The sequence below is a fragment of the Fundulus heteroclitus genome, chromosome 5, assembly GCF_011125445.2.
Source record: "Fundulus heteroclitus isolate FHET01 chromosome 5, MU-UCD_Fhet_4.1, whole genome shotgun sequence".
NCBI classification, from domain to species: Eukaryota; Metazoa; Chordata; class Actinopteri; order Cyprinodontiformes; family Fundulidae; genus Fundulus; species Fundulus heteroclitus.
This window is the reverse complement of record NC_046365.1, coordinates 4,215,994-4,227,336: the sequence shown is the minus strand read 5'-3', so window position 1 is coordinate 4,227,336 and position 11,343 is coordinate 4,215,994. Positions and strand designations below refer to the sequence as shown.

Below are 11,343 nucleotides of genomic sequence, written 5' to 3'. Positions count from 1 at the left end.
CTAAGTCTGTCTGTTGCTCCCCAGAAATATATCTAGAGTGAGCTGCAGTCGTATTGGTCTGGAATCTCGGATCTGGCATTGATCTGACATCAGCTGGTCAGAGATGGCTGGCTCTGGCATTGCTCTCAGGCTGCATGAATTCAGAGAGTCTCAGGACCCCAAAGAACCTGACTGGACAGTATTTTCAACAAAAAAGTAAGCATTGCTTAAAATGATTTCTCCCTTTCACCCTCATTCTTGTCAATTGACATTTTGAAAGGATGGGACATACCAACCGTTTCTGTGGGATAGGAAGGAGGACGGAGGATGTTGGCTTTCCATGCCATTTCAAAAACTGAAGGGATTTATGCAGTTATTTCTGTAAAACATAAGCAAACTGCATGTTGTGTCTTTCTAATTCTGAACCTAAATGCAAGGGCTGATCTGCTCTTAAAATAGCTCTTCTGAGCAAACAGGAGCGCTTATTTATACAAACTACAACTAGAGAAAATATCTCAGCACTCTCAAAGACAAGAACGTTTAGAACTACATGAAGTGCGCAGGAACTGGTGAACGAGAAGAAACAGCAAACTGCTTTCCTGCCGGCTTCTCAGTGAACAGGCCAGGAATATTTCTGATTCAGTCTCACCTTCCAGCAGGGTCTGGTAGAATTATTTCTTCAAATATTTTTTTTCTAATGAAAAAAATTTAATTCAATTGAGTATCACTATGTTGCTTTTTATATATGCAATCCAAACCTCTTTAGAGATAGGGTGAGGAGCTCGGCCATCTGGGAGGGGCTCAGAGTTGAGCCGCTGCTCCTCCACATTGAGGGGAACCAGCTGAGGTGGTTGGGGCATTTGTTCTGAATGCCCTGTCAGCTTCTGTATGTTCATCATCACAGTGTTTCAGGCACAGCTTGATAATGTAAAACTAGGTAGCCGAGGAAGACGGCGAGGTGAGAGGACAGAAAAAAGAAGAAAAAGGAGGAAAACTGCTGAAACTCCAGTCTAATGGCTGCAAGTGGTGAACGCAAATCCATCAGCACTGATAGTACACCTGCTGAGATGCAGGCAAAACAAATGATCACCATACTTGAAATGCATCGTTCTGAAAGCTCTGAGAAGGTATCAGGTGTGTGAAGATTTTGGCAGATTTTGCTGAAAATATTATCTTTATCTTTATGAATAAAGATGACGGATAATGAGAGAGCAGATGGGCTGTAAACCAGTACAGAGGACTGTAAGGATTCTGTGGAATTTCTCCAAGAAGAGGTGAAAGAAGTTCGAGCAAAGATGGTGAGAAACAACACAAGAGTTAGGAAGACAGAAGAAAAGATACTGCAAATGGAAAACAAGCTGTTTTAATTATCCTGTTATAAAAGAAGATGGGATGTTGGAGATTCTCAGTCATCCAGGTCATGATCGATCCAAAAAAAAGGATAAAATTAAAACAACTGGACTTCAGCTTCAGAATAGATATAGTTGTTTTATTTTTTTAACCTTTTTTTTTTTTTAAAGAGGATGGGATCTGCAGTTTTCTTGATGAAGCCAAGAAGAAGGAGAAGTTTGTGACAAAGTTATTTCTGTCTGCCAGAAGACAGCGCCTGAAAGCAAAGAGAAACTTCCAGATGTCATGGAGAGATCACACCAGCCGGGTGGTGCTACAGCTACGGGACGTCCCAGAGGAGTAACCGTTCAGTTCTACATGGCAGTACAGGGATTCGATGTGGAAGGCACACAAATAGTCATCCTTTCTGAAAGCAAACACGTTGTGATTCAACGAGGACTTCTCCCCAGAGGACAGAGTGAGGAGAACCATGCTGTGGGCCTGGTGAAGAAGGCAAAGTGGCCCTCTGCATCGTCCCAGGGCCTTTTTCTTGACACGGTAAAGAGGAAAGAACATGTACTGTCTACTGATTAGATATCTTCAAAGAGTCCCAGTGAACAGTTAAGCCGTGACAATGGAATATTCATCAAGCTCCATTTATAAATAAATGTCATTTTTCTTTTGAGAGCTTGTTCATTGTTCGTTGTTTTTTGTAGATTGATTTTTAAGGATTAAAGCTACAGCTTTCAGTGGCAGTTATTTTAGTCTATGATTTAGGGTTAAAAGACAACATTGAAACAAAGGTAGCTTTTTTTATATGCTAAACAATTTAAAGCTGATTCTTGAGTTATTCAAGACACTCAATTTCAAATGATAAAAAAATTCAGGAAATCTCATGGGCGATGAATTGTGGCCAGCCCAAGTTTCTATTCAATCAGGAGGAAACAACTTCAGTGGGAATATATCATAATATGAATATCATAAAAGGAGGGGTCTTCCATTCTGCTTATATTGATGTAATGGTCAGGGTTCCTCCAAAGGTTCTCACTACTTGAATTACAATTTTTTAGAAAATTTCAAATTAACTTTTGGTTTGACTGATGGAGGCAAAGAAGTAGTTCCAAAGTTGATTTTACGTGGCAAAACAAAACAGGCCCATAGAGAATAGATTTCTGGCTGGTATCTCGTTTAATAACTGACTAAATTAACTCTGATATTCCACCAGCTCCTCTGTTGAACCACAAACTTATTCTCATGGAAAGAATTAAAGCCAATTATGATACAGGAAATCAAATCACAGCTTACTGGAAACTCAACAATTCACTTTTAGCTGTGGAAAAAAAGCATTAAAAGAACAACAATAAAGGGTCAGGATTGGGTTTGCAGTCAAAAAGTATTAAATAAAAATTGGGAGCTATTAACATATGAACTTAGGAAAATGTTAATGGCACCTTGGTCTGAAATAGGATTAGAAAAAGGATAATGGAATCAAAGGTAATAAAACACATTATTCAATTAAACAGCCGCCTACCAGAAAATGTATCTAAAGAGCAAACAAATAGATTAAACCAGTTAAAACAAAATCTGGGAAGTATATTTCCAAAGCTAAAGGAGCTTACATTCTACAGAGACAGAAATGGTTAGAAGAGAGAGAAATGAATTTGTGTTAAGTCTTTAGATTGGAAAAAAGACACTAAATATCTGTATAATCAAACTTAAATTCAGTAACATTATCTGTGGAGATGTCAGGATGGACTGATGTATTCCACTCTAAGCTCCCCTCATCTCAGCCACCAGCCGCCTTTATTGGTTCCACCTGCTGCCACCACTAAGTACAGCTGCTCACCTGTCACTGTTTACATATGCCGGCCTCATCCTACCACTCCCTGCCAGGATGTCTCGGCTTGTTTCTCTGCATGCATGTGTTGTTTGCTCCAGCGACCTCTCTTGGTTTTGCATGTGTTCCCTGGGACCAGTCCTCGCCCTGCCCTGGCTAGTCTGCTTGCTAACGTTTGTGTGCACCGCCTGGAAACAGGGTTCCTGTTGGATACTGCGATTTGTTCTGCCTGCTCACATTAGGAACACCTCGGCGGCTTCAAATCTGATTATTCCTGCGGCTTCAAGTCAAGTCTGGTTCTGCAAGCTACTCCTGTTAAAGTCTGGTCCTGCTTGCCCAGATGTTTCTCAATAATCCCTGTTGAAGATGAACAAAATGAGCAGGCCCTCTGGATGGGTTCTTCTTTGTTGAAACGTCTTGATGATGCAGGTTTTCTTTCAAACTTGCCTCAAAGTCACAATCACTCTACTCCAAACTTTGATCAAAGTATAATTTGTACTGATTATCACTGTCCTTACATGAAGAAAACAACCAACAAAACAATAGCAAATATTCCTTTAAGTGATGTTGTCTTGAAAGCCTCGATATTTTGTCCATTTTTTAAACTATTAACTGGAAATGGACCTGGTTGCTTTAAAAAAAAATACCAGATAAATAACGTAAGAGCCTGAAATTATTTATAATCACTTTTCAGTTAAAACATTTTTGATGGAAAAAAACATGGCCATGTGTATTTTATGCAAAAAAATAAATAAAATAAAAAATCTTGTTGTACAAAAATATTTTGGACTGATATGAAAACTCTCAAACTCCAATTTTAGTTTTGCCTTTATAATTTGTATTAATACCATTTGATATTGTATTTTCCTCGGTTCAAGCCCAACCCTAGGTCTTTCTGCATGGAGTTTGCATGTTCTCCCTGTGCATGCGTGGGTTCTCTCCGGGTACCCTGGCTTCCTCCCACAGTCCAAAAACATGACTGTCAGGTTAATTGGCCTCTCTAAATTCTCCTTAGGTGTGAGTGTGTGCGTGAATGGTTGTTTGTCCTGTTTGTCTCTGTGTTGCCCTGTGACAGACTGGTGACCTATCAGGGTGTACCCCGCCTCTCGCCCAGTGAATGCTGGAGATAGACACCAGCAACCCCCGCAACCCCATGAGGGATAAAGCGGGTCAGAAAATGGATGGATATTGTATTTTTGTTTAAATAGTGTTCTCTGGTTTTGTTATAAAGTTTGCAAGAAATGCTGCAGTAAAATCCCAACTAAATGTAGTTCACACATTCAGCACTAGATGACAGCAAAGTAGCTCCTGTCTGGACCTTTAGTCAACTGGTATTGTTCCAGTAATGTCTATATTGAAGTATTCTGATATATTATGTTCTATATCACAGTTTAAACAAATAATAAAAAAAAAATCTTCATTTCATAGACTGTGTTTTATGCTTATTATAATTTGATTTGTAGCATGATACATAGGAAGGACTGACCGAAAAATTGGAAACTATTTTCTTTTCTTTTTTCTCAACAAATAAGAAATTTGCCTTGAACTTCTATTAAACATACCCTGTCACAAAAGAAAACAATTGCCTGATTCAACGTCATTGGATGCATCGATTTTTGGAACAATGTCGCTATCTTGCCAAAAGTATTTAATCATCTGCGTTTAGAACTTCAGTGACATCCCTTTTTTGATTCATAGAGTTTAAAATTATGTCAACCAGCTTCACACCTTCTAGGAAGGCTTTCTGCAAAATCTAGAAAGGTGTTTCTGGGGAATATTTAACATTCCTACTGCAATGCATCTGCAAAGTCATCACATCACAACAAGAAAGAACCATTCCTAACTTGTTCTGAAAAACATGGATGTGAGAAACAGTCTAGTTAGTACTCTGAAGCATTAACAATTTATTTCTCTGGAACTAAAAGGCTAATTCCTGGAAAAAACAGGTCCACTCAACTTTACACCTGACACAATGCAGTCAGGCAAGTGTGCTTCTTCTGGCAACTGTCCAACCCAGGTTAGGTCATGGATTGCCAGACAGTAAGGCATGAGTCATTACTCCAGAAAACACGTTTTAACTGCTCCATAGTGAAGTTTTTGCATGTTCTGCACAGCTGCATTCAACTCTTTACATTATACCTGGTGAGGCGAGGCGAGGCGAGGCTTGGATGCAGCTGTGGTCATGGAAACCCATTCCATGGCACGCTCTAAGCTCTTTTCTTGATCTAATCTGAAGGTCACATGAGGTTTGGAGGTCTGGCAGCCAGTGTCCCATCGTTAGTTTCAGTTGTTCTTTAACAGGACTGGCTATAACTGGTGGAAATCAGCCACTTGCCAGAGAGTACTGCCTGGTGGAATACACACAGGAGTTCAGAATGATCAGAAGATCCCTGATACTGCTGGTCAAATGTCAGTCCAAAACCATGAGGATGTGTCTCACACAGTTGTGCCACTCTTCGGAGGTCATCCACACATATTTACAACAGTCTGAATGAAATACTGACCATGAAACTGATGAGGCCATAACAAACTAAAGATGGATCTAACAAGGAACCCGATGTGTGCCCTGCGTGGTCATCACTTTTGTCCAGTTTAACAGACGATAGTCTTTATACCCAATGAGGCAAAAGGACCAGGCTGAAAACGACAGCTAATATCAAGAACATTTTCTGAGGACCTCTAGAAAAATCCTGGCCTGTTTGAAACAAATCTTTCCTTTTTATGCTGAAACCTTTTTTCTTTCTCTAAAGGATGTCTCGTCTGGGAAGAGACGCACAGGGTCTGTATCCAGGCCAGCTGGCAAGAGTCTATAGCATACACTCTAAAGACTGTGGGTAAGGCAATAAAGGTTTATCTTTCCTTTATTATATAATCTTTATATAAAATCATTTTAATTTTTCTTACTGGAACCACTAAGGAACCAAATAAGTCATGATGGACTGATATAGTTTAGTTCAGAATGTTTAGTTTTAAAAATACCCAAGATAACAGAACTTAGACTTAGACAAACTTTATTGTCATTTTGTATGCACAGAGTGCATACAGAACAAAACCATCTCAGGTAACTTTTATAGGGCTAGAATAAAAAAACTGAGTGCAACGTTAATATCTGCCTAATGGTAGCACTATAGGAAAGGACTTAAAGACAAATGTAGTTAGCACAGCACATTTCATTATAAATTGGCAAAAAATTGTAAAAACTGCAAATGTATGAAATGCCCATTCTTTTGAACATGTGTAAAAAGCAGCACAATAAGTGAATGTTATGACAAATAAGTAGGAACTGATTAAAATGACATCTTTACTGGAAAGCTACAGTAAAGACTGATGTTTCCTATCCTGATCTAATAGACCCAGCTCTGGAATTCACTTTCTGAAAGAATATCTCTAAATGTATTCAGTAATATCATTCTAGTGACAGAAATCTGTTGGTGGTGGCCCATATAAAATAATCGTGTTCTGCAGAGGAAATGGTCTCAGCTGGCCTAGGATCAAAACTAAATGTATTTTCTTAGTACTGGTATTGAGTTAAAAGAATGATGACAACCTTTTGCACAAGGGAAGATCATTAATGGCACACCACCAACTCCAATTAGACGTAAATAAATAAATAAATAAATTGGCTTCCGACTAACTAGTCGCCTAATGCAAACTTTCATAAAAAAGGACTTACATAAACCGCAATGAAGTTTCTGAGATTGGAGTTGTTTTAAGGCAGGGGAGGTCTGCTTTAGTGTGCACCCCTTTGACTAGCCACTAGCTTTAGCTTCAGGGACCAATTAATCATCATTTATACTCAATGTATACACCAAGAGACTTCTCTGCTGGTTTTAAGATGCAAATTATGGCCCATCCATGCTTTAATATTGTGGACACACTGAAACGGTGACTACCAGTGACTGTAGCCATGTGGTGATGGAGAAATGTGAAGCTAACAAAGTAGTTGAGGTCTGCCCATAGCATCTGAGCAGGAATACCAGAAGTTCCCACCAACCCTTTACTTCAGTGAATCAGTGTGTCGTGATCGATCAAATACAGCACTGCAATCCAAACAGTCCAAAGACAGATATCCTGTGTATCAATGTTTAGACATCTTTTATTTAAAATCTTTAAAGTTCAGCGACTGCAGATGGCAAAAATGTTTGCTTTTTTTCCATTTGCTCATAAGATGTATTTTTTTATTTCAGAAACACAGTAAATCCCCCCCCCCCCCCCCCCCCCCCAAAAAAAGCCATCTCTCTCTCTCTTGATCTAGCCAAAGGTACGACACTAGTTATTGGCTTGTAGTTACTAATCATTTGAGCATCAAGACCAGGTTTCGTTGAAGAAGATTTTCTTTATTGCTGTTTTTAGTGTCTATGAAGAATGACCTGAGATAAATGTACTATTGCAATATTTCAGGTGCTAAACTATTTAAAGGTTTGTTGGCACTGTATTAAGGGAGTAGGTTGAGGATTTCAAGTAATGATCAGTTTCTGTCTCAGACACCTTAGTCCTATGAAAAGCTAGATACACATGAAAAGAATAGAGGCAACACGAACTAAAGTCACCAGAAGTGGTGCTACAAACTGCTTTTCTTACCCTCTGGATTTATTGCTATGATTTCAACTTTCACCAACTAAAACGTTCCTTCTGCTGTATTTCAATGTTTTAATGAAGCACCGAAAGATTCAACTCTCTTCGTCAGCCTCCTGAGTCTCCAGACCTTCAGCCAAGTTTTGATATTCAAACCCTGAGAACTCTGAGTCTCCTTCGTCACGATGCTGAAGCACGGAACCACCGCTGCCTTCAGACGACTTACCAGCAGCACTTTGGATAGCAATCTCTTTTCTTTCCTAAATCATAGTAATGTTATCCCTCTGAATGGGACCCTCAGAAAATACAAAATTTAGGAATATATTCCTACCTTGATTATTTTTGCTTTATGTGAGCGTGATAAATTTAGTTCATAACTCATAACTATTAACTGGAAATTTCTGCAAAATGTTCCTTTCCTTTATGCGCATGTGCAGTGTGCTCGTATGACCACCAGAGGGAGCAATATTTTGTATTGTCCATCTCAGAAGGAAATAATGCCTGCAGGTGAAGTTGTTTCCTCTTAAAAATGTGATTATATAGAGTGTATCCTTTCTTATCACTGTGCTTTAATTTATTCGAGATAGATTTGGGTTAATTGTGCAAATATATGCAAGTTAATGGTATGTCACAATAAAGAGAGCTGATAATGCTTTAATGTTGTTCTGTGTTTCAATCAACTAAATAAAAAGGTGCTGTTTCAGTGTTGCAGGACTTTTTTTCAACACACATGTGACATTTATGCTTTGCATTTAATTGCTGGTAATAATGTCTGTCTTTAGATATCCTCACATCTGAATTAAATTATGTTCAAATTGGTCCATTGTTTACTTGGTCTTTTTTGCCACTGTAACCCACTGCATGACAGGTGTAAAGTTTTGTATTTACCCATTGGCCCACAAACTTTGTAAAACCATTATAAGGTGTAACTTGTATTCTGTATAAAGCACAGTTTGTGGTCCCCTTTTTTGTACTCTGTAACTGTTTAGGGATGTAGGACCAAGAAATTTGCCTAGAAAGTAAAAAGGCCAAAAAATTGTTTTTGTCTCTTTAATGTTGTTTAAAATCTCCATAAGAAACCACATACAATGTACAAATTGCACCTACAAGCTAATCAGATAAACATTATGTAATAAAACTTTCTTTTAATTTACCAAACAGAGACATTTCTGGTTTTGACTATTTTAATCTCCACTTCCAGTAAAGACTTATGGTGTTGATGTCTTTCTTTTGTGATACAGCAAATTATCCTGACAAACGAGTTTCTCTTTCTGCTTTGTGAGTCACACAGACAAAAAAAGACAAGATGACAGTATGAGTTGTGTATGGGCTGTATTTGGTGTTCATCGAATATGCATTGTCGCCAACCACCGTCACTGTTGATCTCTCAAGGGCATTGTTCCAGATGCCATGTGTTTTGTTTGGATGCAACTGCTGTAACCCAAAACCTGCCGCCATTTCTTTTCTTTTTGTTTTTTAAAGAGACAAGAGGATTTCTCCGGGCAATGTTTCCAAACCAACCCTATATGTTCAGTCAGTTAGTTAAGATAAGACAACAACTGGGTTTCAAGAAAGAACAACACCAAGCGATTATTGTCCAACATCTGTCTAATCTACAAAATACATTGATTGGCAGAAGCTAATCATGAGATGCTGAGAATTGTGCACCACAACATTGCTTGTATTTTAAAGCAATGAATGCATTTAAACAAGAATGTGTGGATGCACGAGGAATATGACACATTGTTCTGTTGGTTGTTACTGGGTAAAGGGGAAATACCCAACACAAATTTGTTGAGTATCCTGTGCAACTGCTAAGCCCTTGTTTCTATAATCTTGACTGCATGCTTTGAAAGCACATACTCACATCATCTCACTAGATTGACTTGCAACAACAGCTCTAAGATATCTTCTGTAGTTAATCATCAGGCTTACACATCAAAGGAGGGAGTTGGTGGAGTGGCCATCCATCCATCCATCCATCCATCCATCCATCCATCCATCCATCCATCCATCCATCCATCCATCCATCCATCTTCCGCTTACCTGGGGTCATGTTGCGGGGGTAGCAGCCTTAGTGGGGAAGTCCAGTCTTCCCAGCCACTTGGGCCAGCACCTCCAGGGGAACACAAGGCGTTCCCAGGCCAGCCAAGAAACATAGTCCCTCCAAAACGGATCCCCTCAACACCTTGGCTGCGCCTAGAAATTCTGTCCATAAAAGTTATGAACAGAATCGGTGACAAAGGGCGGAGTTTGTTTACAGTGGGGGTGGTGTGCTGCTGACCTCGACACGGGACGTCGTGCATCGGTGTGCAAGACATGCGGCCGCAGGTCAGATGAAACGACAACAAAGTCGATCATCATACTGCGGCCTAGGGTGTCCTGGTGCCAAGAGCACATGTGGACACCCTTATGCTTGAACATGGTGTTTGTGATGGACAATCCATGACGAGCACAGAAGTCCAACAACAGAACATCACTCGAGTTCAGATCAGGTGGGCCATTCCTCCCAACCACGCCTCTCCAGGTCCCACTGTCATTGCCCATGTGAGCGTTGAAGTCCCCCAGCAAAACGAGGGAGTCCCCAGGAGGGGCACTCTCCAGTACCCCTTCCAAGGACTCCAAAAAGGGAGGGTAATCTGAACTGCTGTTTGGTGCATAAGCACAAACAACAGTCAGAACCCGTCCCCCCACACGAATGCGGAGGGAGGCCACCCTCTCGTTCACCGGGGTGAACCCCAATGTGCAGGCACCGAGATGAGGGGCAACAAGTATGCCCACCCCTGCTCGGCGCCTCTCACCAGGGGCAACTCCAGAGAATGTCCAGCCCCTCTCAAGGAGACTGGTTCCAGAGCCAGGGAGGTGCGTCGAGGTGAGTCCGACTATCTCTAGTCGGAACCTCTCGACCTCGCGCACAAGCTCAGGCTCCTTCCCCAAAAGAGAGGTTACTCCACGTCCAAGGAGCCAGCTTCTGCAGCCGAGGATCAGAACACAAAGTATTTTAACTGTTTAGACTAAGTTGAGCTTTCTGAGTTGTCTAAAATCTTAGCTTCATCTAGATCTTCAGCCTGCATGTTAGACCCTACCCCAACCAAGTTATTTAAGGAAGCATTTCCTTTGATTACTGCCCTTAATTATCAGCCTCCTCTCCTGTGGAAACAACTCCCAGTTTTGCTTTTAAGACTAGGCTCAAAACTTTCTTTTTTGATAAAGCTTATAGTTAGAATGGCTCAGTTTATCCTGAGCAATCTCCTAGTTATGCTGCTACAGGCTTAGACTGCTGGAGGACATAAAGATATTTTTCTCACACTATACTGAGTTCTCCTACTACTCTCCTATTTTGCATTATTTGTTGTTAATTCAACTCTTAACTTTATGTTCTCTGTTTTTTTCTCTTCATAGTAGGTACATCTACTCTGGCATTCTGTTAGCTGTGACGCCATCCAGAGGGGCAGATCATCTGCCATTACCCTCTCTAACAAAGAAAAGATTCTTGGATCAATGTGTGTTTCTGTGCTCTTGTGTAAAGGAATTGGACAATGTGTGGCTAAGTTTAGAGCAGATCAGCAGCATCAGTTTGAAAAATGTGATCTAAAACCAGTCTGACGGCTTTGGGTGAGGTA

The 11,343-nt window shown here is 40.2% G+C and overlaps 1 long non-coding RNA gene across 1 annotated transcript; it reads left to right on the top strand.

The window, feature by feature from the left end:
* Positions 1-8,493, top strand: LOC118563028. Its single transcript, XR_004930972.1, has 3 exons — positions 1-195; positions 5,896-5,979; positions 7,805-8,493. It is a non-coding gene; the product is annotated as an uncharacterized LOC118563028 (long non-coding RNA).
* The last annotated feature ends 2,850 nt before the right edge of the window (positions 8,494-11,343 follow it).